This window comes from Carlito syrichta, unplaced genomic scaffold (genome assembly GCF_000164805.1).
Source record: "Carlito syrichta isolate Samal-C Ts95f unplaced genomic scaffold, Tarsius_syrichta-2.0.1 Scaffold315645, whole genome shotgun sequence".
Lineage (NCBI taxonomy): Eukaryota > Metazoa > Chordata > Mammalia > Primates > Tarsiidae > Carlito > Carlito syrichta.
In genome coordinates this window covers 1,700,404-1,710,243 of record NW_007259741.1, presented here as the reverse complement: position 1 = coordinate 1,710,243, position 9,840 = coordinate 1,700,404, and positions in this window count along the sequence as shown.

Below are 9,840 nucleotides of genomic sequence, written 5' to 3'. Positions count from 1 at the left end.
CCAACAAGGAACTAACATACCAGCAGAGAGACTGGTGAAATCTAGAAGACATTTAGTTTGTGAGCCTATATTGTGAACATGCTGTGAGGAGACATAAAAGAAAAAGCACCTTTGACTGCAAAGCTCTGAGTCTAATTGGGTAGAATAAACAGATGCATGAGAAATGACACCGGAGGCAATGGACCAAAGTGTACAAAGAGAGCCATTAGAAATGGAGTAAACAGAGCATGCCTGAGCTCATCCTTTTTAAAGGAAATGAGTTGGAGACATGACATTTACTTAATTGATGGTGGAGGCAGTGAGAATATATTTAGACAGACACTAGAAACAAGGGCTTAAACTTAGAACGACAAATACAGAAAGAGGATGCAACTTCTAGTGAAGAGGAATAAAAACATGGTAAAGATTTGAAAAGTTCTGTCCTAAACTTATTAAAGAGCTGCTGTTCCTCTTATGACCTGTTCACCTCATGTGTCAATGTTGTTTGACAGAGACAAGGTACTTTTATGGTCAGGGAATAGACACTAGGCATCTCATGAAATAACCAGTTTGTTAAATGGTTGTTAGCAAAATATTCCTAGTACTAAAATATTTAAAAATAAAAACATGGCCAGGCACAGTGGCTCAGCCTGAATCCCAGCACTTTGGGAGGCCAAGGGGAGAGAATTGCTTGAGCCCAGGGGTTCGAGACCAGCCTGGGCAACTTGGTGAGACCTCATCTCTACAATAAATTACACACACACAAAAATTAGCCGGGCATGGTGGCGTGCATCTGTAGTTCCAGCTACTTGGAAGGCTGAGGTGGAAGGTCAAGGCTGCAGTAGACGTGAGCGTGCCACTGCACTCCAGCCTGGGTGACAGAGTGAGACTTCAACTCAAACAAAACAAAACAAAAACATTCTATTAAAAATTCTAATGCTAGTTATTGTCCAGCATGAGAGGCCTTGGAATTTTCAGAGTGGTGTTCTGATACAGTTTAACAAATATGATTTGAATGAATCTTAAGTGTCAAGGAAGTTAGAGGACACTAGGAGTGTAAGGATAAAACATAGTTCTTTCTTTATGGAGCTTAATATCTAGGGTGAAACAGAGAGAGAGAGGGAGAGAGAGACAAGACACACCATGGAGGCTAAAACAGGGCTACAAGTGATGTTGCTCAGAGGATGAGTATAAGAGTTTAGGGAATGTTCCTGGGAAAAAGGTTATTTGACTGAGAATTTATAATACGAGAAAGGAAAATAATTTTTTAAAAGATCAATTCAGGAAAAGAGAGCAGTGCAACAGGATGAGTGTACAGAAAAAAATGAGAACACGTATAAAACGCTATTTTTAGAAATTCAGCATCAATGCATGCTTCAATGCTTCAATGTTCAAAGTTCAAAACAGGCTGAACAAATGTATGGAAAGTACATTAGTTTGATACTTTTGAATGAAGTTTATATTTATAGAAATTAGGCTTTTAAGACATGGAGTTGCTTTGTGGCCCAAATTTCCTTCCATGAAAAGAAAGCAGAAGAAATGAAATTTTAGAATGATAATGAAAATAGGTCCATATTCTAATCCTGCTACCTTCAATGTTTACATGGAGGACAATAATGCAGAGAATTGGTTAAAATAGGAAACATGTGGTAAAAGAGATGCAAGAAGCCAACTAGAGAAAAGTGTGAAATGAGTAACAGGAGCAAGCCACAACCAACTCGAGGCTGGAACATGGGACGAGAAGACAAGGAGACACTACTGTAACTAACTCAGGAGCCTTGGGTTACCTACTGGAAACTAGAACTTGAGTAATGAGAAGCAGGGCTGGTAGCTGCCATTGGAGAAGGCGTGGAGGCAAAGTGAACGCTAGGAGAAATACCCCAGATTCTACCCTCTTCACAGTCTCCAAGTTTCCTGCCAGAGTCCCAGGTCTCAAACCCCCTTGGCAGAAATCAGCTAATTCAGCTCTTTGGGAAAGGAAACCCTGGGGGATCAGAGCTCCCTCCTCCTGATTGAGCTAGAAGAAAGACAAGGAATGAATTCAAAGGCAAATAGCCCCAGAAACAGCACAAAACCCAATTAAGAGAGTTTAAGTTACAGAAATCCCAGGACTATCTTACTAACAAAAGAAAGCCTGCACTCCAAAGACTGGGTTCTTAGAAGGTTTAAGAAAAAATATATTCAAGACATGTTTCTCTTTTGTTTTTCTTGACCAGGTCAATGTGAAATGGGAACAGCTCCATGACCAAAAATTAATTTTAATTTGGCTGGAAACACTCATCAGAGAAGACAAATGGGTTTTGGGGGTTTTTTTTTCCCCTCTAAAAGAAGTTGCTACGTTATATCCTTTTTTATAAAGTTCAGCCTACATGTAGGCTTTCTTGTTTGTTGTGCTAGTACATTTTACACATTAGAAAATCCTTGACTTATCAAACAAAGGCTTATTTGCCTAAATTATCATGCTGGCCTGACACTGAGATGTGGGGTTTGTTTTGAGTCTTTTGGTGACCTGAAGTATTTTGATAAATGCCATTGCCTAAAACTATTCAGTAGGAAGTTTGGGCACCATCTGTGTTTGTTTCTACAGGAGCAGTAACTGACTAGAGAAAAATCTGATTCTCATTTCAAAGATGCAGTATAAACAAAATTCAAGATGATGCCTTTAACATAATTATTCCACCTTTCATTTACAATGTGCTTTATGCATTTCAAAGTGATTTGATGTGCTTTCATTTAACAGATCTTTACAAAACTTGTGGAAGTTGGAGATGGGCTTCTAAAAGATATAAAGCTCGACAAGGAAAAGAACACTGAAATTAGGCAGTCTTTTAGGGGAAGACTGTAAAAAAAACAAACACTTAGCTTAAAGAACACTCTCTGGCAGATACTTTTTGGAGTGTGTCACATACATTAACTCATTTAACCATCAAAACAATCCTATGAAGTTCTCATTTTAAGGATAAGAAGACAAAATGACAGGGACTTTCATTGACAACTAATAAAGATTTGAGACCATGGCAGTCAAATGGAATATCCTCTCTCTAAGTAGTGTCTTCTTTAAATAATTACTCAGCAAGCCACATTTCTAATTACAGACATATATACTTATATTGGATCTCTCTTTTTTCTATCAAAATGTGCATGCAACTCAGTGGTGTACTGGTAAACAGGCCCACTGACTCTCTGTAAAAGAAAAAAAAAGTTCTGATTTATAGCGTTTGCCAATTTCTATGGCATAAATGCACTCACTAGAGTCCACTTCAAGCTACCAAAGTGAAGTCATTGGAGTCAGTTGAAGAGAGCACACATTTGAAATATTTCTAAAAAAGGAATTCATTTGATTTTCAGCTGTTTTACCCAACCTGATATGAATTAAACTGTTTAGATATGTTCTTGTTCAATCAAGGCTTATAAGGGAGTTATTTAATCATGTTAATTGAAAACTTGTTTTTCCTTGATGATAATCAGGCTTGTCTGGGGTGAGTTGATCATGTAGTATCTGGAGAAAGGAGCAGGGAGGCCGAAAAAGCGCGACCTCTCATAAGATGGCCCATAGACACAGTAGACCAATGGGCATCCTCGTGCCATGAGAACGGCTCCTGCCCAAGTACCAGCCTCTGGATCTCAGGGACCCCTTTCCTAGAATTAAAGAAGTGACTGTCCACATTATCAAAGCTGTCTCATGCCAAAATGTTTTACAAACACACATCCACAGCTAAACTTTGCATGATGCCTTTCTCTCTTTCCTTCGTTCTCAAAAGCAGGATGATAAAAATCAAAGCTTTCTGCTCACCATACTCTATTCCCATCTGTGTTTTGTTTTCTTCTCATTCTTTCTTCTTATTTTCCCCTATGAAATGATTTCTAAAAGTATTATAAAATTCCACTGGGGAAATATAAACATCTGATATATATATGTTTTTCCCCACAACCACAAAAAAACAAAGGAAGCTGGACTTGACTGGTACTGGGGAGACATAATGCAGAGTCAGATAAAGAGTCTTTGTGAGCTTTGTGGCTGTTCCTGAGTCTTAAGACTTCATTAACAACCCAAACCAAAACAGTTCTACAAAAAAAGTGGGTCAGCAGAGAGAGATTGGGAAAGCTTGGAGAAGGTCTGGACACCTTTCTCCTGTTCATGAACAGGTTTGGTGACTTTGCTGTTCCCTGTGGAGTGACTGGTTTACCAGCTGTTCTGGACATCAACTTGGAAGAATTCTGTTATTAAGATGTATGCAACTCTCCTTTGCCTCTTCCATGTGTCTTCCCTTTCCTTCAGTATCTTTTTTTGGAGAGAAAAAGCCTACAAACTTACTCTTATAAGCTAATGAATGTGAAAGTCTTTGCCAGACCATTGGTTCTGGGTCAAGAAACAAATGAACAAACCAAAATCTTCATAGCAAAAATACTTAATCCTTCAAATAGAGACCATTACAAAATTTGCCCCACAAAAAAGGTAGAATAAATAGGTCAAATCCAAATGTCTCATTCATTCAGCAAACATATATATATATAATGCATATTTTAGATACCAATCTCATGCTAAAGATCCAAGAATCCAGATTTGAATAAAATATGAATCCTGCCCTTTCGTATTTTCTAACTGTAATTAAATTTCTTTATTATTATATAAATTTATAGATCTATAACAATACACAAGATTTTCGGTAAACTTTTAAACCTGCTTTTCATATAGCAAATCATAGCGATATTAGAAAATAATTGAATATTTCCTTGTATTTATTGTTATAAGTTTTATCTATTCCAGATCAGTCCAATTAGCAATATAAAATGCAGAGAAAAACCTTAGAGACAAAATTTTATTTTGTGCTAAAAAAGAAAAAAATATTTAACTTACCTTGTGTCCACATCTGACCTTCCATTCAAATCTTATCTCTTCTGTAAAGTCAGCTTCAAAAGTCCCAGCCCAAATTAACATTTCAAATCTACATAGTTATAAATATATTTTGTTGATGCAGGTAGGATCCTGACATCACCATACATGATGCTGACATGCACTACCCAGTTAAGAACCACGGTTCAAATTACACTATACAATTTGGCATTTTATAATAGCAAACAATCTACATCTATGCATTTATAGTTCTGTGTTCCCAAGTGAATTGTAATCATCTTTTGAGTACAGGAACAGACATATTCATTCTGTTCTCTGCAGTATGCAGAACTTACTCTGCACTAGTAAGAATTTCTACACTTTTTGTTCGAAAAAAATTACAAGGAATTTTTGTCAATAACCTCTATATAATGCTATCATATCTGCTTTTATATTCATATTCTTTATACAGTGGTGGAGCAGATTTGATTATGAGTAAATATAATTTATTTATCTTTATTTAATATTGCTGTTCAGAAAGGTTTCCAAATTGGGGCAGTCACCGGAGAGTTTCAGAAATGGATGCTCTCTCTAGCATCGTGGAGTTAAACTCACCTTGGTTCAAATCCAAATTCTCTTCTTATTTGGCCTATGGTTAGGAGAAAACAAAAGAAAAGATAAAAATCTATGTAAGGTTCATGCCCTTATTAAACACTCAATACACAACAGTGAACATTAATATGAGGTGCTAAGGAAGTCCCTTTGTCCCCAACAATTTTTCTTTGCATCCATATTCTGTGCCTTTTATCCTGGTAATCAGTTACTCCCAGAGACATCTAAACAGAAAATGTCAGAACCTGAGATGCCTGCTGAAATGATTTAATCTCCTAATCTTAATTTTTGACCTATGAGCCCCAATTTAGGTCCAATAGCTAAAGCAATCTATATACACTCATGGGGTTCAAATATTCTGCTTTGCTGAGCTGTTTTAAAGGTTCAGTGATAAAACACAGGAGAAGTCCCAAGTACAGTGCCTGGCATAAATTAGTCACTCAACAAATCATAGTTGTTATCATTAGTATAGTTAAGTTAATATCGTAAACTAAAGCCCATTCGAGTTTTAGTTCAACCCAGTGCTCTTTTCTTGCCTCTTAAAATGCACACACAGTCCTTATAAAAATATAACATCTAGGAAGAGTAATAAATTAGAAGTTGATAATCTTGGAATGTATTAAGAAAACTAAAGTTAATTCTATCAACTAATAGGTAGGAAGATGGTACAATAATCTCCCACATATGTTGTTACAGGATCATACCTTCATCTGGGTTCAGGTTTGCTCACTGTGAGAGCAGACCATGCTATTTAACCACTTTAACTCTGTTTCCTTAAGTGTAAAATGAGTCAACAATCTACATGCCTTGTTAGGTTATTGTAAATAATTTGTTATATGTGAAAGTATGTCAAAGTCTCTGACAAATAGCAAGCTTCCAGTAAACGTTATTTATTGGTATTATTGTTATCGACATTTCATTATTATTTATAGGTAAGGTTACTATAACTTGTCTTCCATACTGGGACACTTCTGAAAGTGAAAGGCAGTGCTAGCAATAATTGCACTGGAATGACAGGTGTAAATCAGGATGCAGGGTCTCTCTATCTATAATGTGTTTTCTAGCTGAAAGCAAATTCCTAAGGGAGTGTCATATCCTGCAGGAAAATTTACTTGGAACTCTTTGGAAAGAGTGTGGAAGGATGTTAAGTATGGGTCAGATTCAAGATGACACAGAAGTAAGGTGTTGTTTTCTTTCTAACTCCTCTGAGACAAAAAGAAGAAGGGATGTTGTTTCTATAGTATTTATAACTCATCTCAAGGCTTTCCTAAGGTCTTTATATTCTGGGAAATGCACTTTCATTTAAGAAATTATTTAAGTACTTAAGTAAAATTTTCAGAGATATTTTATACAATTTCCTGTTGCATTAAACAAACATACACACTGTAATTTATACTCTTTAAATAACATTATTCTAAAATATGAGTATGTACAGAAGAAAAAAGAAACTTCTCTTTTGAATCATTTTTATTGCTGATTATCCAGTCATACGTTCATTTCTCTTTTTATTTTAGAACAAATTAGAATTTCAAGAGAGAACTAGTAATCATGGTCCTATTCCTTCATGTGCTGTTCCACTCTGCTCCCTTTCATTCCATTTTATTCTACAAACATTTATCGAAAGCTCCTATCTATTATTGTCCCTCTCCAATAAATTGGAACTTTCTCTCTAACACAAAAAAAGTCAAGCCGGGCTCGGTGGCTCAACCTGTAATTTCAGCGCTTTGGGAGGCCAAGGTGAGTGGATTGCCTGAGCCTGAGGGTTCGAGACCCGCCTGGGCAGCTTGGTGGGAACTCATCCCTACAATAAATCAAAAATTAGTTGGGTGTGGTAGCGCTCGCCTGTAGTTCTAGCTACTTGGAAGGCTGAGGCGGAAGGATTGCCGGAGCCCAGCAGGTCGAGGCTGCAGTGGCCGAGAGCAGCCACAGCACTCCAGTCTGAGTGACAGAATGAGACTCCAACTCAAAAAAAAAAGTCAATATTTGAAAAGATGACAATGGAAACACTTTCAACAAAGGCTCTGTAAAGGTTCATCATGTATGGTGACTAACATTTCTTCCCCTCTTTGTTCTCCACCTTCCTTATTACCAGAAATAGTGTGAACATTCATCATATTCTCTTAAAAGAATGTATTTCCTTTCTTTAATTTTTGTCTTTTTTTTACTCTGTAATACAGGAATTTACAACCTCCAGTTCTGAAGATAGAAGGCATAAGATAATAGTGTGCATGTGAGAATCAACACATTACTACAATCCTACTACAATGGAGAATAAAACCAAGACTTTCTCGCTTTTTTGCCATTAATTGAATGTTCCACCTAGCGTCCATCTGATGCAAAGAGCTACTTCATCTACGCAGGCGTTTCTGTTTGGCCCCGTAATCAAGTGTTCTGTGCCTGTCCTGTAGGCAGAGTTTACAAATGAAATCATAAACAGATAAAAGGACTTACCTCTATTGTTCAAAATATTGAACCTCCAAACAGCCTCCAAACCGTGGCAGATTTATTCCAGCTTTTGGTTTTTCTATCATACGTCTTCACCTATAGTCCCAGAGGAGCAGAACAACTTTAAAGCATCATGCAATCACACAAAGAGGCATCTGTAAGGCATGCTCATATAGGATATCAGTCCATCTCATGACAAATGTCACAACAGCAGTAGTTGTCTAACATGCTCGAAACAAGATACATTTCCCACTCAATATTTTATATTTTAGAAAATTTTCTATATTCTGTATTTTAGAAAAACAGTTTAACTTGAAGTAGCTTTCTAGTGATGACCAGTCTCTCCTGAGGAAGTTTTTTTTTTTTTTTTTTTTAATGAGAGTGAATGAAAATAATGAAAAATGTTATCACTGCCATTAGCATAAGGCGTGAGGCACACAACAGTGACTATAAGCAGCTAAGATGCAGCAGAAAGATTGACTTCCTATGATTGGACAGGCATCTGACTACAGCTGACTGCTATTTTATAAGGGGAAACTGGCCTAAGTCTGGTAGTGGTTTACTTAAAGGCATGTGCATCATAGACCTAATTGTTCTCCACCACAGGGTATGGACTTAATGTGCTCTATCAACCAAAAACAAACAGTTCTGTTGCTTAATGGCTGTTCAATTAATGTTTATGCGCTACTTTTACACCCTGAATTATTTGATGAATAAACTTTAAGAAGTCACTTGAGAACGAATTTTAATGAGACCTCAACTATTATTAAACATTCCCAGGATTCTTATAGTACCTCACACTGTCAGCTAGGGAGTATAGAAAGAACATCAGTATTCCAAAATCTGTACTCCTGAAGGAAAGAACAACAACAACAAGACGTCTGGAAAGAAATAATCTACATAATTCAAACCTTGCTGCCTTGAAACTGAAGGTCAAAATAGGGTTAGAATGGAAATAACAGGACAGACCAACTCAAAGGCGAAACAGGTTTCTGTTGTTATACCAGAAAGGCTCAGCTTTTGTATTTCAGTTGCTTTCTTCAGTTATAATGCCATGCCTATCAATATTTCTACTTTTCTTATTCAAAACAGCACTTAAAAAATACAGGCGGATTGACTGTTAATTCAGCCCCCTTCTTCTGGTAGAAGTTCTGTAAAATTATTGAAAATATAGTTTTACTGGAAGATTGCCGTTTTTGAATTTATGAGAAAACATGATTACTGGCTTTTGAGTTGTTTGGATATAGCAGCATTACACCCATCTACTGTTATTCATTCTAATATAAAAGCATGGGTATCTCTAAAACTAGGGGAATTGGCTAATAATACCCCTTAGGGTCACAAATTAGTTGGGCATCATTAGACATAGGAGACAGAAAAAAGCAATGGGAATTGAAGAAAAGAGAGTACACATTTCCTTTAGGAAACCACGAATTCTTTTACAACATGCATGGTACTTGCAAATACTGATATATATATATATGTATACTTTAGTAGAACCATGGTGGGTCTCTTCTTTCTGTCTTGTAGTTTAACATAGCAACATAAGGTTCATAAACATAAACAAATGATGTGCAAGTTTAAAAAATGTCAGATATTCTTTTTGAGTTGGGAGTCTCACTGTGTCTCCTAAAATTGTAGTGCAGTGGCACAGCCACTGTAGCCTCGACCTGCTGGGCTCTGGCAATCCTTCTGCCTCAGCCTTCCAAGTAGCCAAAACTACAGGCACACTATCATGCCCAGCTAATTTTTGATCTATTGTAGAGATGAGGTCTCACCAAGTTGCCCAGGTGGGTCTCGAACTCATGGGCTCAGACAATCCACTCGCCTTGGCCTTCCAAAGTGCTGGGATTACCGACTGAGTTACAGAGCCTGGCTGTTAGATGTTCTTGACAACTTCCCCCTAAGAGCACAACTGAGAAAGGACAAACTTATCTCCCCGGTCGGTGGTAGGTTAAAGTTGACTGCTC